The sequence below is a fragment of the Dipodomys ordii genome, unplaced genomic scaffold, assembly GCF_000151885.1.
Source record: "Dipodomys ordii isolate 6190 unplaced genomic scaffold, Dord_2.0 Scaffold42, whole genome shotgun sequence".
NCBI lineage: Eukaryota > Metazoa > Chordata > Mammalia > Rodentia > Heteromyidae > Dipodomys > Dipodomys ordii.
The window spans coordinates 8,680,710-8,700,403 of NW_012267258.1; positions in this window are offsets into that span (position 1 = coordinate 8,680,710).

The following is a 19,694-nucleotide window of genomic DNA, read 5'->3' on the forward strand; positions in this document are numbered from 1 at the left end:
AAGGTTAGAAACTAGTCCAGGAAAGAATTTCTGTGAGACTCTTATCTCCAGTTAAATGAGAAGTGGTAGAGTGCTAGCCTTGAGCAACACAGCTCTGGGACAGCATTCAGGTCCTGAGTTCAAGCAGCAGTACTGGCACCAGAAACAAAAATCAAGAGACTGGTAAACTCTGTTCAATGCAGAATTTTTCAGACTCATTTGGTCCTGGAATCTTTTCTTCCTCCTTTTCTTCTTAGCAAAACCACTGTTTCAGGGAATAAAACTACTTTAAGGTTATAGAGGTTTTGCAAGAATGAGAAGGGAATTACTCCCCCAGTGCAAAGCAAGATGTATGGAGTATATAAACCTAGAACCACTTGACAGATACATTTTAAACTCTTTCTTTACAGAAACCAAGAATCTAAACATGAATGAATGAAGATTATTTATGACAAAGGGCTGTGTGTAAACCAGTGTGTGTATGTGCTATGTGGAATGTGCAAGCAAGTAAGAGTCATTCCAGACACTGGTGGCTCATGCCTTGCAATCCTAGCTACTCTTGAGGCTGAGATCTATCTGAGGGTTGAGGTTCAAAGCTAACCTGAGCAGAAGAATCTGTGAGACTCTTATCTTTACTTGACTAGCAAAAGATCAGAAATGGAATCATGGTTCAAATGGTAGAGCCACCTGCTTTGAGTGGAAAAAGACAGGTGAAAACTTGAGGCCCTGAATTCAAGCTTCAGTACTGGGGAAAAGAAAGGAAGAGAGGGTGGAAGGAGGAAAGGGAAGGAAGGAGGAAAGGGAAGGAAGGAAGGAAGGAGGAAAGGGAAGGAAGGAAGAAAAGGAAGGAAGGAAGGAAGGAAGCAAGGAAGGAAGCAAGGAAGGAAGGAAGGAAGGAGGATAGGGAAGGAAGAAGGAAGCAAGGAAGGAAGGAAGGAAGGAAGGAGGAAAGGGAGGAAGGAAGGAAGCAAGGAAAGAAGCAAGGAAGGAAGGAAGAGAGGGAAGGAAGGAAGGAAGGAAGAGAAGGAAGGAAAGAAGAAAGGGTCATCACCTGTAATAAACTTTTAAGTCATTGAGTCTCATGAAGCTAATTGGACAACTTTATCTACACACAAGCATAATCTGTGAGAAGAGCAGGTGTCAGGATAGCAGAAGTGTCAGATATGGCAGTGCCCTTTTTAGGAAGGGTACTGAAATGTGAATACGGCACATGGATAGAACAGAAAAGGAATTGAGCAAGAGACAATCTGATCTGATGATAAATATGCCAAGGTCATGATCCTAACTTTCTCGCTAGGGTTATTGAATTGGCAACTCCTTTAGACAGTGTGGCCCTTGTTTATCATACTCTCCATCATAATATGTTGTTTTAAGACTAAGGATTGGGTACTGTTTACCAACTAGCTATACTGTTGTATTTCTTGCAGGACACCTAAGTGGAAAGTTAAACATTTCAGAATGGGAGAATGAAAGAGAGGTCACATGACCCATACATTTGTAGACTAACCGGCAAGTCCATGTTATGGAGGGAGATAAGAATGTGTTTACATGCTCCCTGCTGTACAAAGTGTCTGCAGAAAAGAGAACTTTGCTCATATGTTATCCTTTCCACTTCTTGAGGCATTCAAATTTTGATTTATGATAAAAGATTAACCAGCAGGGCGCTGGTTGCTCACACCTGTAATCCTAGCTACTCAGGAGGCTGAGACCTGAGGATCATGGTTCAAAGCCAGCCCGGGCAGGAAAGTCTCTGAGACTCTTATCTCCAATAAACCACTAGAAAACCAGAAGTGGTGCTGTGGCTCAAGTGATAGAGCACTTGCCTTGAGCTGAAGAGTTCAGGGACAGTGCCTAGGCCGAGTTCAAGCCCCATGACCAACAAAAAAAAAAAAAGGGAAATTAACCCCAAAACATTTCCAAGAAATCAAAGGGAGGGAGGATTTCTAAAAACAAGAGAAAAACAAGAGTCCACACTGGTGGCTCACAACCTATAACCCTAGTTACTCAGGAGGCTGAGACCTGAGGGTCATGTTCAAAGCCAGCTTGGAATGCAAAGTTCATGAGACTCCCCCCCCCCCAGAAAACCCCAACAACAACCAGAAGTAGAGCTGTGACTCAGGTGGTAGAGAACCAGCCTTGAACAAGAAAGCTAAAGGAAAGCACCCCACTGTAGGTTCAAGCTCCATTACTGGCACAAAAAAACAAACAAATAAATGAAAAAATAACAAAAAAAGGAGAGTGGATTAGGAACTGAAAAGTGTTCGTTAGCCTTAAATATTTGGAACTTGTCAGTGAACTTAATTAACAGCAGCAGTGTCCGTGGGTGTGATAGGAGATCGAGGCCGGTTGATTGCTGACTATGGAGAGGCCAGAGAGGAGCCAGAGCAGCTGCTTAACGTGGGGTTGAAATGCAGGGTTTTAATTTTGATCATGTTAAATGTGAGAGACTCTGTGAGTCTTTGGGCCAGTACAATTCTTCCTGAGTCACAATTCCTGTGAAGGACTCTCCTGCACAGAGACAGCATGCATGCATATGAGTAAAACATCAGCTCTACCACTGCAAGCTGTGCAGCTTGAGTGAGCTTTCTTACATCTCTGAACCACTTACTATTTAAATTCATAGTACATGTTTGATATTTACTGTAGTGTTTATAAATTATGTACCTGTGTGTTTTAGAGTTCTCTAGAGGAACAGAACCAGCAGAATACATATACATATATATATATATATGTCATAAAGAAGATTTATTGAATTGGGCTTATATGATTGGAGGATGGATAGATCCAGAGAACCCTAATTTGCTCAGCCTAAGATGCTGGAAATTCCAAAACAAAGGGACCAATAATGGTGCCCCAGACAGAAGCCAAAGGCCAGGAAGCTCCCTGCAGAGTCATTGGTGTGATTTGGTGTTGAAAGACCTTTTAAAGAAGCTGGAGTCTGATGTCCCTGGTGAAGACAACAGTGATGAGACATATTTTCTCAGAATTAATGGAATCTTCACACACTAGCTATCTTTCTGTTTTTTTTATTTTTATTAAAGTATCTGGGACTACAGCCCATTGGATCGTGCTGTCTACAATCACAGTAGATCTTTCTCCTCAGTGGTTGGCTGTTCCACCTATGAGTCATCTGTAGAAATTCCCTCAGAGACATACCCAGAAGTGTGTGTTATTCATCCTCTAGGTGTCTGCCAATCCAGTCAAGTTGCAAAATCAAGATTAATCATGTTTATATATGTGCACACAGATATTTCTATACGCATTTTGTAAATCTAAAGAGTGATATTCTCCAAATGATCACGGAAACAATTTTCAATGATGTATCTGATAAAATCTGTTTCCACCATTGGGAAAGCAGCGTTGTTCATGCGGGGAAAGAAACAAGTTGAGAGAGACTAAATGACTCAATCAAAGCCTTGGTTACAGTGTGGCAGAACTGGAATTTGTAATGTAGAGGAAAGGTTGTAAAAGTACTGTCCAGCTGTCCAAATCCAGCGAGTGGGCTGTATTGTACATAAAATGTTGGATATACACCCATTCCTTTGATGGCTATGTCCATGCTAGATTGGCAGATTTCAATAGTTGATACAGAGTCAGGAAGACCCATAAAGTCCGAAATATGTACTCTCTGACCTTTTCAGAAAATGTTGATCATGGATCCAGAGTGTGGTACAGAGTGTAGGTATAGTGGTCAAACATTAGAATAAGCACTACTACCAATTTTCAATGAGATCTCAGGTAATTGTACCACTTTGGACTTTAATTGATCATGCATAAAAGTGTGGAATTTAAAATGAGCATTTACACAGCAGGCTTCTGAGTGTTACAACCTTAAGAGGAAAATTTTACTCTGAATGTGAGCCCCTAAGCAAATTCATTTCTAGTTTCTTTGCATCTTTCTGTGTGTGTGCCTCTCTCTCAGCCCGTAATGGGGCTTGAATTTAGGACCTCACACTCTCACTTGGCTTTTTCATTCAAGGCTAGCACTTTACCGTTTAAGTCACAGATCCACTTCTGACTTTTTGGTGGTTAATTGCAGATAAGAGTCTCTTGGACTTTCCTGCCTGGACTGGGTTCAAACCATGATCCCTTGATCTTAGCCTCCTGCTAAGATTACAGATGGTAGCTACCAGTGCCTGGTGTCACTTTTCCGTTTCTGCTTTGCATTCATTTCTCTTTTACATTTTACCACTGACTTACCAGCTCTCTTGGGTGCCATTATTAATGTTGTCATTGCTCATGTATGACCCTGTTAAGATTGAGCTACCAGCCTTCTTTCTCAGTATGTTGGTAGCTCTCTCTGGAGACTCCACATCAAGCTAGGCACAGAGTGATCGGAGAGATGCATGATCACAACGTCAAGTCAGTCCCTGGCAAATGGAAAGCAAAGGAGATTGATGGACTCAGAACTTATGCCACATAATAACCCAGTGATTTGCAGTTTCCACTCAAAGGGGGAAAGTCCTCCAGATTGGAACACTCACACGCCCTTGTGATAATTCTGCTGTGTGAAAGATTTACTGTCCTGCCTTTTGCCTCTTTTCTGGACAAATGGGATTGCATGTTACATGCGTGATTTAAGACTATTTAAAATTCTCTGAATTTAGGACTATCACCCTTACTGTCGAAATTCATTATAAATAAATTTGCACAAAATCAAGGGCAGGTGCAAGTTGATTTAGGTCATTTGTTTATTTGAAATGAAATAGAATGGCTCCTTTTTCACAGAACTTTAGATAGCTAGAATACACCTGCTTCTGAGAGGTTTGGCTTGCTTTCCAAGTTGGAAAAGAGAAATTGAATGTTAAGCTGCATCATTTACTGACCGTGGCCTTAGCCGAATTACTGTTTTCCTTTCAATTTCTTTAACCTGTAATACGAAAACAAAAGTTTTAGCTTTCCTCCAGCTTATTGTGAGAACCAAGTGAAATAGTGCATGAAAGGCACTTAGTACAATGTCTAACATAGAACTCACATTCAATAAATTTTAAATTAGAACATATTTCCTCAATTCTTTAGTACTTGATATAGCTGTAATGGCTAAATTAATTTCCTTTATCATGTAAAATTCACCCAGAAGAAACTAGACAGTATATAGGAAGATTAAGGGGGAGGGGTAGAACAGTATTTATTTATTTAAATAAAGTTCAATCTGAAAGAAATAACCTTCACTTTTTTATATTACAGCAATAGACACATGCCTTCTGCTTCTTGAGTACACAAATACTAATTAGAAAAATAGTGTTTTATATAGTGTGTCAAGAATTTCAAAATTCTTTCACTTAGAGTTTTTTTCTGAACTAGGGTTCCATAAACTCTCTGGAGATCCATGAGATGCTCTTACCATCCCTCCCGCCCCCCCTCCCCGCCCCAGGGATGAGGGCTGGGGGGGGGGGAGATTTGTGTGACATTTTCTGTTTGCATTCTTTTTTCTGGGGGAGAAGTTTTATAGCTTTAATGAGATTCTCATTGTGGCTTTTGATCTGAACATCAAAGATAAAATTCTATGCAGTATCTCAGGTCTAAAAAACTACTTAGAACTTTGGAACCTTGCAAGAATATGACCAAGCCATATAACTCCACACTATGATAGTTTAACTTTTTTAAAAGGTAAAACTAATGAAAAAGTACTTTGTGATGTGTAAAAAGCAATGAAACTACTTAATAAAATAAATAATTACCTATTTGTGGCCCTGATGAGCCTGCTAAGTGCTTTTAAGTGACACTTCTGAGGAAGGAAAGCAAATTCATTATAATTTAACAACACTTTACAATAGATGCTTAGCAAACCAGGTAATAAAGCATAATCAGTAAGTGGAAGGCTTTTAGAAGCTAATGCTGAATTTTCAAAAAAAATTACACATATTATTTAATGATTGTGCATTTTCTCCAATTAACTGTTGTCAATCTCACTGAGAGGCACCTGGAGAAGCATAGGTCCTCAGCATGCTATCCAGAAGTCCAGTACTTTTTTCTGTGCTGGCCCTGAGGCTTGAACTCAGGGTTTGGGCACTGTCCCTGAGCTTTTGTGCTCAAGGCTACTACTCTACCACTTGAGCCACAGTGCCACTTCTGGCTTTTTACTGGTTAATTAGAGATAAGAGTCTCAAAGACTTTCCTGCTCAGGCTGACTTTGAACTATGATTCTAAGATCTGAGCCTTCAGAGTAGCTAGGATTACAAGCATAACCACCAACACTTGGCTAGAAGCCTGTTACTTTTTGCTGGGCTTATTTTAAGCTTCATTTACTGTCGCTGTTTTAATTTACAAAGGAATAAATAGAAGAACTGCAGATACTTGTTTAACTAGTCTCAAGATTCCAGAGGTAGAACTTTCTCTAAAAATACCTATCAGTATTTCCTACTAAGCCTGTATTTAGAAGCACATCAGAAGTTACTTGTGTCGGGCTGGGAAGGTGGCTCAATGGTAGAGTGCTTGCCTTGCATGCATGAGGCCCTGGGTTCAATTCCTCAGCACCACATAAGCAGAAAAAAACAAGCCGGAAGTGGCGCTGTGGCTCAAGTGGTAGAACACTAGCCTTGAACTGAAGAGCTGAGGGACAGCGCCCAGGCCCAGGGTTCAGGCCCCACGACTGGACCCTCCCCCCCCAAAAAAAGAAGTTACTTGTGTCGTCATCATCATCATAATTTAATTAGCTTATTTGCTTTCTGTGCCTCTCCTGGGGCTTAAATTCAGGTCTGTTAGGCACTGTTCCAGAGCTTTTTTTGTTCAAGGGTAATTAGTGTTCTACCACTTGAGCCACATCACCATTTCTGGCTTTTTGATGGTTAGTTGGAGATAAAGACTTTCATGGATTTTGCTCTTTGGTTGGCTTAGAACTGTGATCCTCAGATCTCAGCCTCCTGAGTAGCTAGGCTTATAGACATGAGCCACCAATACCTGGCAATAACTATTATGTTTAAAAATTCATAATTCTTTAAATTTTTTTTAAATTTTAATGTAAAGATGCTATACAGAGAGGAGGTCACAGTTACATGAGTAAGGTAATAAGTATATTTCCTATCGAACATTGTTACCCTTCCATTGTTTTTCTCCTGCTATCTCTTCCCTTCCCCACTTTTCCCACCCCCCACCAAATTGTGAAGTTCATTTCCAGCATAGTGTCTTGTGAGTATCATTGTTGCAATGGCTCATCCTGTGTCCTTGTTTGAGCATTTGGTTATTACCCCAAAATTCAGAATTCTTGGCAGTAACTCTTTTTTCCATTTTTAATTTTTAAGTCAATTAGGAAGTATAATAATGTAGTTGGAAGTCCACATTTTTGAAATTAGAGTTGGATTTATTTCTGGCTGCATGGAAGAGATCTTGGCCAGTTTCGTTAACTCTGTGAAGTCTTGGTGCCTCCCAGGTACTGTGGTGATGACAGTGGCTGGGAAGAGCATGTTAAATGAGTTAATTGTCCTCAGGAAAGGAGCATCAGAGTCTCTCAGAGCAGGTCACCCACAGGCAACCGTGACTTCTTTATCCTGACCAGACTGCTCCCCTCAAATACTTCTCTAGAACCACCCCAAAACAAGGACTGAGCTAGTCTACCCAACACACTTGTGACCAAGGCTGGGTAGTAATTATGCAGACCCCTCCTCCTGCCATCTCCCCATTCTCTTGTCTAGTTAAACCTGAAGCTCAGCGCTTTATTTCCCAAAGATGGCCAGGGATGGGCTGGATCGCCCTTTCCCACAGCATGTTCTGGGCCAGGTAGTACATTTCTGTGTCCTTCTCCATTACTCTACTAGTTATCTATGGTGCTGGGGTGTGGAACCAGACTTGACTTAGGGGACCCCTAGAATATGGGTCTGGGGCCTAAAACTCCAGTTTTAGTCCCAATATGCAAGATGTGTTCCATACCCATCATCTGCCTTATTTAAAGGAAAGTATGGAGAACCAGCTTCTTTCAATGTTGGACTTATCCAAAGGCTAAGGCTAGCAACAGTCTGTACCACAATGCATACCATCTCTTAGTCATGCTTTTAAAAAGATGGTGAGGCTGCTCTCCAGGTACTGTGTCTACTTCCTAATGACTGGGAGAAACTCTTCTCCCATAATGAAAACTTCCAACAGTTTAAGCTAAACTGTTCCCTTCCCTCCCTTCTCTGCTTTTCCCTTCCCTCCCTTTTCCTCCCCTCCCTTCTCTGCTCCCTCTTTTCCCAACCCATCTCCTCCCAACCCTTCTCCTCTCCTTTTCCTTTTTCCTCTTTCTTCTCCTTCCCTTTCCTCTTTTCTCCTCCCTTCTCCTCCCCTTTTCTATCCTCTTTCCTCCCTTCTCTCTTTCCCTCCCTTCTCCCCTCCTATCCTTCTCTGTTTCCCTTTCTGCTCTCCTCCCCTCCCCCTCCTCCTTTTCCCTCTCTCTCTTCTTTTTTCTCCCCTCTCTAACCCTCCACTCCTTTGCTCTCCTTCCTTCCCCTTTTTCCCATTTTTTTCTTTTCTCCCCTTCCCTTTCCACTCCTATATATTCCTTTCTTCTTACCTTTCCTTCTTCCTCAAATCCTCTTCTTTCTTTTCAACAACTTTAGCTGTCATCTAACTAATAAAAAGTCTATCAATATAAACAAAGAGTGGTTAGAAAAGGCTCAGTTTTGCTTTCTAGTGAGCTTACTTATAAGAGCCATTAAAATACTTTCATTAAGAGTATGTAGTGACATGAAATAATGTTCATGAAGTTATGTTAAGTTTAAAAGTAATCATAGAGGTAACTATAGTTATCTGTTTTTTAATATATTTTTTATTGTAAAGATACTGTACAGAGGGGTTCCAAGTTACATGAGTAAGGTAATGAGTATATTTCCCATTGAGCATTGTTACCCCTCCTTTGTTTTTCCCCTACCATACCTTCCCTCCCTCCCCCTCTCTAACTCTTCCCCCACCTAAATTGTAAGGTCTGTTTTCAACACAGTGTCTTGTACATCTCATTGTTACAATGGGTCAACCTGTATCCTTATTTCAGCATTTCTTTATTTCCTTTCCCCTCCCCAAATATACAAGTTGTATATACAAGATGCAGGGCACTGGAATCAAATACAGTGAAAACAAGGGTTATACCACTGGGGAAAAACATACAAAGGAAACAAATATTCATATAGTACATTATAAATACATTAAAAACAACAGCAAGAAAGATAAAACCACTTGTGTCCCTATCTTGGGGTTCATTTCACTTAGCATCATCTTATATGGTCATATGTACATAGCTTTTGAGCTTTTCTGCTTATCCTAGCCATATACTAGATATTGCAAATAAGGGAAACCATGGGACCTATGTTTCTTTGGGCCTGGCTTACTTCACTTAATATAATTTTTTCCAAGTCTTTTCATTTTCTAAGAAATAGGGTGGTGTCATTCTTTCTGATGGAGGCATAAGAAGTATAGGGTTATAGCTATGTCATAGGGCTTGAACTCAGGGTTGAGGTGCTGTCCCTGAGCTTTTATGCTCTTCTAGCACTCTACTACTTTGAGCCACAGCTCCACTTCTGGCTTTCTGGTGGTTAATTGGAGATAAGAATCTCATGTACTCTATGGAAATGAATGCTTCCCCCCACTCTTCCTTGTGCAAATAAAAGTAAAAAACAATGTACAAGATTCTGAGGTGATCAAAATCTGCAGAACTGTCACCCCACTTTATCTACTGTTACTTTTTATAATCTCAAGCACTTAAAGTGTTCACCATTTCTAGAGCCATAAAGAATCTGAGATCAATACCTAGGACATTAAAAAGAACTTAAAAAAAAAAAAGAATCTCATGTACTCTCTTACCTAGGCTGGCTTGGAACTGTGATCCTCAGCTCTCAGCCTCCTGAGTAGCTAGGATTACAGGCCTGAGCCACCCGACTCTGGGGCATTTTTCTTTAAAAAAAAAAAAAGTCACTGTCACCAGTGAATCACTGGTGGTTCCCATCTGTTATCCTCTGTTATCCTAGCTACTCAGAGGCTTCGATCTGGAGGATCATGATTCAAAGCCAGCCTGGGCAGAAATTTTACATAAAACTTCTCCAGAATAATCAGCAAAAGCCAGACTAGAATTGAGGCTTAAGTGGTAGAGCAAGCCAAGCAAACAAGCAGACAAGTACAATACCAACCAAGAAAAAAAATTATGAAAAAAAAAACCAAATTATAGGCTTGTACTTAAAGAAAGTGGAGACATGGGAAATCCTAAGAAATGTATTCCAACTAGTGACTCTGAATTACCCGAACTTTCATCCCCTTAAAATCTCATTGTAACCAAGCCAAGCTGATTGCAATACTGTATGAAAGTACTGAAAGGAGTTTTCTTCATGAGCAGCAACATCACCATCTCTGGGGGAAAAAGGTATAACCTGTCATTGATGACATTCCTGTCTGAAATGTGATTACAGAAATTGCACTAGACAGGCACCCAGCTCACACCTGTAATCCTAGCTATTCAGGAAGCAGAGACCTCAAGATTGTGGTTTGAAATCAGCTTAGGTAAGTGCAGTCTCTTGGGTTCTTTCCTATTGTTGTCTCGGGAGTTACTGCCTTTTGAGGCATTTTATAAATAAGTAAGTTACCTTATTCTCAAAAGACTTTAGGTGGAAATATTTTAATAGGGCAGACTTAATTTTTCAATCTCACCTTTTGTAACTGGGTATGAATGAGCTATTCTTCATGTTCTTGTAGCTTGACAGGAACAAGAAAGTGTACCAAATCATTAATTCTCTAATTTGCCCACATAACATAAAACCAGCTGGCTTTTAATATTTAATTAAATTAGTGTGCTCCCCGACTGAGTTCTAATATTCCAATTTCAATTTTCAGCACAAAGCTAATATAAAAACCAAAAGCATCGAGCAGTGTGGAAAAGGAAACTGTGACCTTGGTAGAATAATGGGAAGGCCTCTACCTGTGCAGAGGATCCTTTTTATTTTTCTTAATAGAAGATATCTAAAGTTAACATTGTGATTCAGAATATTGCATCCCTTTTAAGAAGTCACAATATTTGGTTAAATAAATGAGAGTGCATTTAGAACTGTTTCTTTTTTTTCCCCCTTAATTGATTCCTTGCCGACTGAGTATCTCTCACCTATTGTAGGCTGGATATTGTCCTGGTGCTTAAGTGTAAGGATGAATAGCATCAGCCCTCCTTCCCCTCCTCCCTTCCACCCTCCTCACACCTGCCCCCACCAAAGGAACTCACCTGGTGGCCAAGTGTGTGTGTGTGTGAGAGAGAGAGAAAGAGAAAGAGGTAGACAGACAGAGACAGAGGCAGAGACAGAGAGACAGAGACAGAGAGGGAACAGAGAGATCTTGGGCAAATCTAACCTGAGAGGGCTTCGGTCCACTTTTGATAATGAGCATATTAATACTTACCTTACAGATCTCTGTTGAGATTAAATGAGATGCTATTTTAGGAAAGAGCTTAGTGTATTACAGCATGGGAATCAAAGGATGAGTAGGAATTCTTTGTATTCTGTGAGGTTTTGTGTGTGTGAAAGAGAGGCTGCTGGGCTTTAACTCAAACTTTGGGTACTATCAAGCTTTTTTGGTGGTTAATTGGAGAGAAGAGTCTCATAAGAGTCTCCTGTCTGGGCTGGCTTCGAACCATGATTCTCAGATCTCAGCCTCTTGAGTAGCTAGGATTACAGGTGTGAGTCAAGAGTCTACCTTTGTTAAAATATACAAAGGAGGAAAACATCTACACTGTGGTACCCATTCTTACTCATTCCAAGGAGTCATTTCATACCCTAGAGCGCCCACTGTGCTAACAGATTCTCAATGTGTATCTGCTAATAATTCCTTTCTCACTTCAAAATCTTTGTTCTTTAAGTTATAGTGACAATACTTTTGCTCTATAGGGAAAAAAAGACACTCACTTTTATGTTACAAGATACAAATAAAGCAGAGATCCTTATCCAAAATGAGCCATGGGCCAATGAGAATATTTTTGCCTTGGAGGGGATTCCTGCTAGCATGTAACTATATTTTGTGATTGTAAAAGAAAACTGTGAGCAAAATACTAGCCAACTGGATCTTTGAAATATGAAGGAAATAAGAGGAACATAAAGATAACAGAAAGTTTTGAAGTGTAACCTTAAGGTGTTGTGTGGTCTTGTTAGGTAACATAAAGACGGTCGAAGGACAATTATGCTAAATGGAATTCAGTGTTGCTGGCTCAAAGCTCCTGGAAAGGTGTATTTCCAGGACCCAGAATGAGGAACAGCTTTGTAGCTGGAAGTTTCTCAAATGCATCATATAAAGAAGTATTAAGTCAGGTGCTGGTGACTCATGCCTGCATTACTAGTAGCTACTTAGGAAGCTAAGATCTCTGGTTCTTGTATCGAAGCCAGCCTGCCCAGGAAAGTGTCAGATTCTTTATCTTCAGTTAACCAGCAAAATGTCAGAAATGAAGGTATGGCTCAAGTGGTAGAGCACGAGTCTTGAGTCCATAAGCCAAATGAGAGCAAGAGGCCAGAGTTCAAACCCCAGTACTGGCACACACACAAGTTATCACACCTGACCACCTTGTGAGAAACAGAGTAAAGACTCTGTCTCTCAAAGGAAGGAAACCAAATTGTACTACTAGCTTGACTTTGAGGTTTAAGGATTTGGGTAAAATCTGGGAAGGGATTTGGGAACTGGAATGAATGCCAGTGCTCCCACAAAAGCTATTGTCATTGGACTGCAAAGGTCAAACTGTATGGGTTTTCAGAAAGATTTAAGTAGACAATGATAGCATGACTCTTGGGTGCTGTGCTGGTTACTTCTGATCATCACCTTGATTGGATTGAGAGATACCTAGGAAGTTGAATTGCATTCTGGGTGTGTCAGTGAGGGCTGGTTTTGAAGATAATTGAAGTGTGAACTAGGGAATTGAGGGGGAAGCCCCACCCTGAATGCCAGGGCTGCAGGCCCAGAGGGGTCAAAAAGTGGATGGAAGGAGGCACGCTGGCCCTCCTTGAGCTACCTTAAGGACACCAGACTCTCAAGTCCTTGAACTGGAACTTGTAGGGATGAGTTTCAGGCTTTTCACCTCAGACTGGGCTGGTTGGTTCTTTGTTTAGGAAGCTTTCTGATTCTTGGACGGGGCTGCAGCTGGCCCCATGGACCATTCTGCTTTGTCAGGTAAGCCAGTCTGCTCTTAGAATTACATACATAAAGCATGCCGTGGACTGTCTCTGGCTGGCCATGTGTCTGTTCAGTGAGTTGAACAAACGAATCACCTTACACTTCCTGGCTTAAACCATATTCACTTCTCACAGCCCAGTGCACTAGCAAAAATTTGGAAGAGGAGAGGAGAAAGAACACAGTCTTTGCTTGTCTCTTAAGAAGGGCACTAATTCTCTTCACATAGGCTTGATTCTCATGAGCTACTCACCTCTCAATGACCCTGTGTCTTTCTACCATCCAAATGAGGGGTAGGGTTTCAGCATATGAACTTGGGGGTGAGAGGAAACAAATATTCAGTCTAGAGCACATTGTCTGGCCATCTCTTGATGTCATAATCTACATGGCTCTTATCAAAAGGCTGCCTAAATGGTTCCACGAGTGTTACATTTTGGAGGCATGGTTTTAAAGGCTGAATAGCATTATGAACTGTGTGTGTGGGGGAGTGCGTTAAGAAAAAAATATAATTATGCCTTGAGAATTCAGGCTTTCATTGTAGCATTTGCTGGAAAAAAGCCACGGATGAACATGTTTGAGTGGTGCACCTGTTGGGCACTGTTTCTCTCCATTTCCCTGTTTCTTGCCAAAGAAAAACACCTGAATGAAGCTAATTCGAAGTTGGGGAATAAAGAGAACAGGTTTGTGTGGTTAATCGATTTGTGTTTTGCATATGACTTGACATCTGGGCTTCTGAAAGCATGGGTACAGTGCACGCACACACCTTGAACTTTGCCACTCTCAGAAATTCTGTGACCAGTCTGATAAACTGGGTGCCCAGAAAGTCCTCACAATGAATTCTCTCATTATTCTTCTCAGTTCCTCTCCCCTCCCCACCTCCTATTGTTTCTCCTTTTTTCTCTCCAGCCCTCTCTGCTTTTCTTCAAAAAAAGATAGCAATGTTGCAGAATACTAATGAGGTGATTCTTGGCCCTACCCCATTTGTTCATTTATTTTCGAGCAATTAATTTCAACTTCCTAACGTCTAGCCAGAATGTTCTGCAGGTAATTTGTGGGTCTGCTTAATTTCTCGGGGCCCTGTGGTGATCAGCCAGCAAAGCTCATTGTGCAGATGAGCTCATCCAGCTGCTAGGCTAGTTTGATTTCCACTGGTAATCCCAACCCTTCCCTACAACCGCCGAGACCTTGAGCTTGGCTCGCTTCCCGCCTTGCAGCCTTCACTTTCTGATGACAATGGTTTGCAGCTTGTGCATGTTTGTTTCCAGCGCTCATGTCTCCCTTGAAGGACACTGGGCCTGATGGCATCATTAGCAGTTTTCTAGCATAAAATCTGTGCTGGCCTTCCGACGACTTTCAGGTGTTGTGTATCTGTGACTAGGGAAAACCAAAGCGCTACCTTTCCATCCTGCAAGCATGGGATGGGGCATAGGAACCCCAGGGAGATGGGGGAAAGGTTAGAACTAAGAAGAGAAAGCACTCTGCTCTTGGGCCATTTGACAAGAGCTCCTGGACATAGTGACCTCTCGCTCACTGCCAGCCATGTAATAGATGCTCACAAAGCAGTGCTCCTTTCTCCTGTGATTAAATTCAATTGTGGGCTGGGGGCAGAGGAAGTTTATGCCTATGAGACATCTTACAACATAATTGTGGAACAATGTGTGATTAGAGGCAAGAAAACTTATCTTCCCTTCCCCTTCCCCCCATGTTGGTACCAGGGGTTGAACTCAGGCCCTGGGCACTGTTCCTGAGTTTCTTTTTCTCAAGGCTAGTGCTATACCATTTGAGCCACAACACCACTTCTGGATTTTTTGAGTGGTTTATAGAAGAGGAGAGTCTTCATGGACTTTCCTGCCCCAGCTGGCTTCAAACCGTGATCCTCAGATCTCAGCCTCCTGAGTATCCAGGACTACAGGAGTGAGCCACCAGCACCCAGCCTCCTATCATTCTTAAAATTTTTTTTCTGTTTACTAATTGCACCAAAAAGGTTTCATGCATATATTTTGCTCAGAATAACCTTGTCTTTATTGCTTCCTATTTCCCATCTCTGCAATACTCTGTTAATCAGCTTTCATTGAGATTTTTTATGCTGTTTTCATAAACAGTTGCCATGTATTTCAAAATTATTCACCCTCCATCTTTCTTTTCCTCTCATCTCCTTAAATAGCCCTGTAATTAGAATCCTGTTGTATGTATATATGTTCATAAGTATGGATGTGTCATATGTAGGTATATATGCATGAGCATATGTATGTTGAATTATGTGTGTATATTAGGTTTTATTTTATGTATGTGGGTATTTAGCTTTTTACGAAATGAGTAAAAGCATATGATATCCGTCTTTTTGAGTTTGGCTTATCTTAAGATGGTGATATTCAATTGTATCCTTTTGCTTATTACGAAGGTAGTTTTTCTATTTGCCCCGGTCATTCTATTTTTATGCTTCTCTTCTAGCTAGAATGACACATATGGGACAGCAGGTTCAGCATTTTTGTTGTTGTCTCTCTGGGTTGACGATGCTCTTCCTCTTCGTAGCCTCCCCTGTGGCTGGGATGGCAGTTGTGTGTCACTGTGCTTACCTATGAGAAAGTAATCTTCAAAGAGGAAAGATTTTAGCAAAGACTAAGTGTTGAGAGTATTAAAGATTAAGTGCTAACAGGACTGGACCTGGAATTGAAGGAATTTGGTCTGAATTCTAGTTTAACCATTTTCCTGATGTCTTATAAAGCTTAGTTACTACTTGGACCACAGTTTTCTCATTTGTAAAGTGGGGCTCCACCCACGTCATGGGATTGCTGTCAGACAGAATTGGGTAGAAATAATAAAAAATCATTTACCATGGGGCTTAGAAAATAATAAATGATTGAACAGTAGATATTAATTTTGTCATTTTTATTAGTTTGTCTGGAATGAAGGAAGGTTTTAAAGGCAGGAATATGGAAAACGGTATGTAGGGTAATCAATAATTTTGAAGCACTAGAGAGAAATGTTAGGAAAGGGAAAACAGCACAATTCCTGATGAGAGGAAAGAAAATACTTAAACACAGTATTATAGAAACTTGGCCTTAGGCAAGTACAATGGCTAATGGGATATAACAATTGGATTAATGAAAGAAAACTTTATGTTTTTTCTTTCTTGCTATTGTTCCTATTTATAAGATGATTTCTTTGTTGCTTTGTATGTCCCTCTCCCACGGTATAACCCCTATTTTCACTGTATTTGATGTTGGTATAATTTGTGGAGGGGAAGGGAAAAAACCAATTGTTTAAATAGGGGTACAGGTGGACCCATTGCAACAATGAGATGTACAAGACGTTATGTCGAAAAACAAACTTTACAACTTTGGCGCTGGGGAGGGGGTAGGAGGAGGGGGGGAGAGATGGGGAGGGATGGAAGGGGAAACAAAGGGGGAGGCAACAATGCGTGATCAGAAAGAATTAGCATTTTGTAGCAAGCAATTGAAAGTGGTACCTCTGAAACCAGAAGGGAGGGATAAGGTTGGGAGAGATGTGGGAGACTGATAAAGAGAGTGATGTATTGATCAAAAAACATTGCACATCTAGACTGACATGCTGAATGGAAACCTCTTTATACCACTACTTAAAGATAATAAAGTGGAGGGAGAACTAAAATCAAAGACAAGACAATGAAAATGATAAAACTGGAAGCAAAGGAGTATCATTGGTAGTGATGGATTAGTAAGGGCTTTTTTTTTTCTCCTTTAGGGGAAAATGAGGTAAATGGAAATATAAAATGAAGGAGAAATTGAGCAAATCTAACTTTCTAAAGATGTGATTTACTTTGAATTGGCATGTAGTGAAATTGACCCTGTTTGGTGTACAGTTCTACAATCTTGACAAATGCATAAAGTTCTATGACCATTACTGTAATCCTATACCCCTCAAGACCCCAAACATTTTTTATTCTGGGCAGTCAACTGCAACTCTCAGCCTGTGGCAAAAAAAAAAAAAAAAAAAAAAAACCACCTGATTGGTTTCTTGTTCATATTGTTTTGCCTGTTCAAAGTGGAAACCAAGAGCATGGCATTTGAGTCTGGCTTTGCTTGAGATGCATGTCCTGTGAGTCAGCACATTCCTTACTATTTCTGGTAATTTGCTTGTACATTCACAAATGTCTTGATTTTTAACTTTTAAATAATTGTAAATAAAGTTGTTAAATTCATTCTTACATGGATTTTAGTGTGAATGTAGTTTTCTTCTTAAGTAATTTCTGGGTCATTTGGCAATCAGTGCTTAACTTTAGCGTATCTTCTTAAATTACAAAGTGAATACTGTTTCACAGTTCTATCAGCAATGTATAGGAGAGTTACGATTGTTTTGTGTACATATTGGCATTTGCACTTGTCTGTTTTGTCTCTGTTACCTAGTCAAATAGGTGTGCAGTAGTGTGTTTATTTCATTGTATTTTTTAAATTTAATTTTATTGTCAAGGTGATGTACAGAGGGGCTACAGTTACATATAAGGTAGTAAGAACATTTCTTGTCAAACATTGGTACCCCCTCCCTTGTTTTTCTCCCACTTACCCTTCCCCCTCTGCCCTCCCCCACAAGTTGTAAAGTTCATTTCCAAAATATTGTCTTGTGACTAGCGCTGTTGTCCTTTGTCTCACCATATTGTTGTTCCCCTTCCCTTCCCTAATTCAGATCAATTATCTATCTATATCTATAGATAGATAAATAGATAGATAGATATGTTACACAGGGTACTAAAATCAAGTACAGTGACAACAGGAGGTATTAAGTGACGTTATTTGTTTTTTCTTTCTTTTTTTTCTTTCATTGTATTTTAGCTTGTATTTCTAAAATGACTACCAGGATTATCCTTTGCTATGCTTAATTATTACCCCTGTGGCATCTTTAGCGAAGTATCTATAGATAATTTTCATTTTAAAAGCTGAGTTTAGTGTATGGTGATGCATACCTGTTACCCTAGCATTTAAGAGGCTGAGGCAGGAAGATCAAAAGTTTGAGGCCTGCTTGGAATGCATAGTGAGACCCTGTTTCAATAAAACAAAGCAACGAAAATTGACTAACTTTGCTTTTGAGTTTTGAGAGTAGTTCTTTATCTGTTCTGTTAATGGATCCTTTGTTAGATGTGTGAATTGTGTTTCTTGCAGTCTGTCTTGTCTTTACCACAACAATGTCTTAAATTTGTGTTCATCCCTCTCTTCTCTCTAAATGGTGTGTTGAAATCCTCTCATGACGTTAGGAGGTGGGGATGGGGAGGCAGTTAGCTCATGAGGACAGAACCCACTTGAATGGAATGTTTTACTTGTGTTTCCACACCCCACCCCGGAGTATAGGGGTTTGCTCAGTGTATTTGCTAGCCCAGATTTTTGCTGGTTATTTTGGAGATGGAGTCTTCTTCCTGGGCCAGCTTCAAATCATGATCCTCTAGATCTCAGCCTGCTGAGTAACTAGGATTATAAGGGAGAGCCCCCCAGTGTCCGGTGGGATCAGTGACTTTAATAAAAGAGTCCTCAGTGACTGGAGTCCGGTTATCTGAGGACTCAGCCTCCAACACTATGTGGAATGCACTTCTGCTTTTTTTTCTTTTTTTTGGGTCATGGGGCTCGAACTCTGGGCCTGGGCGCTCTCCCTCAGCTCTTCAGCTCAAGGCGAGAGCTCTACCACTTGAGCCACACCTCCACTTCTGGTTTTCTGGTGGTTAATTGGAGATGAGTCTCATGGGCTTATCTGCACGGGCTGGCTTTGAACTGTGATCCTCAGTTCTCAAACTCCTGAGTAGCTAGGATTACAGGCGTGAGCCACCAGCGCCTGGCTAATCAGTTTTATCATAGTTAATAATTTCTGAACCATACCTAAAATTCTTTGCCTCACTCTGAAAATAGAGATGTATAGGGGCTGGGAAGGTGGCTCAGTGGTAGAGCGCTTGCCTTGTATGCATGAGGCCCTGGGTTCAAGTCCTCAACACCACTAAAGCAGAAAAAAAGCTGGAAAGTGGCATTGTGACTCAAGTGGTAGAGCACTAGCCTTGAGCTGAAGAGCTGAGAGACAACACCCAGGCTCCACAACCAACAACAAAAAAAAAGAGAGATTTATACCTAAATTTAAAAAAAAAGTTTTGGAGATTGATGTTTCTCATTTAAATCTATGATCCATTTATAATTTTGTATGTGTTGCGAAGTGTACTTTGGAGCTTTTTTACATATGTTAACTCATTCTGAAGCTTCTTTTTTCATGTTAAATTGTTCTAAGATCACTTAAAGATTTTTGTACAATGTTTGTATTTTTGGTGATACTGAGGTTTGAACTTGGTAGGTGGAACTTGCAAGATGGGTATTCTACCACTCTAGTCCTTTTTGCTGTTTTTGTTTTGTTTTGTTGTTTTTTTTTTTTTAAAGTGATGTATCACTTCTTTCCTGGAATGACCTCAAATTCTGACCCTTCCGATCTCAGCCTCTGAGGTATCTAGGATTACATTTGTGGGTCACTGTTCAACTCATAGATGATCTTTTCATTCCTTGAGTTCTTCTTGGCCTAGTCAAAAATAAGTTGACCATATTTGTATAGATCTGTTTCTGAACTCTCTTCTTTCATGTGGGCCTGTCCATGTATCTTTCTGTTGGTTCTGCACTAGTTTG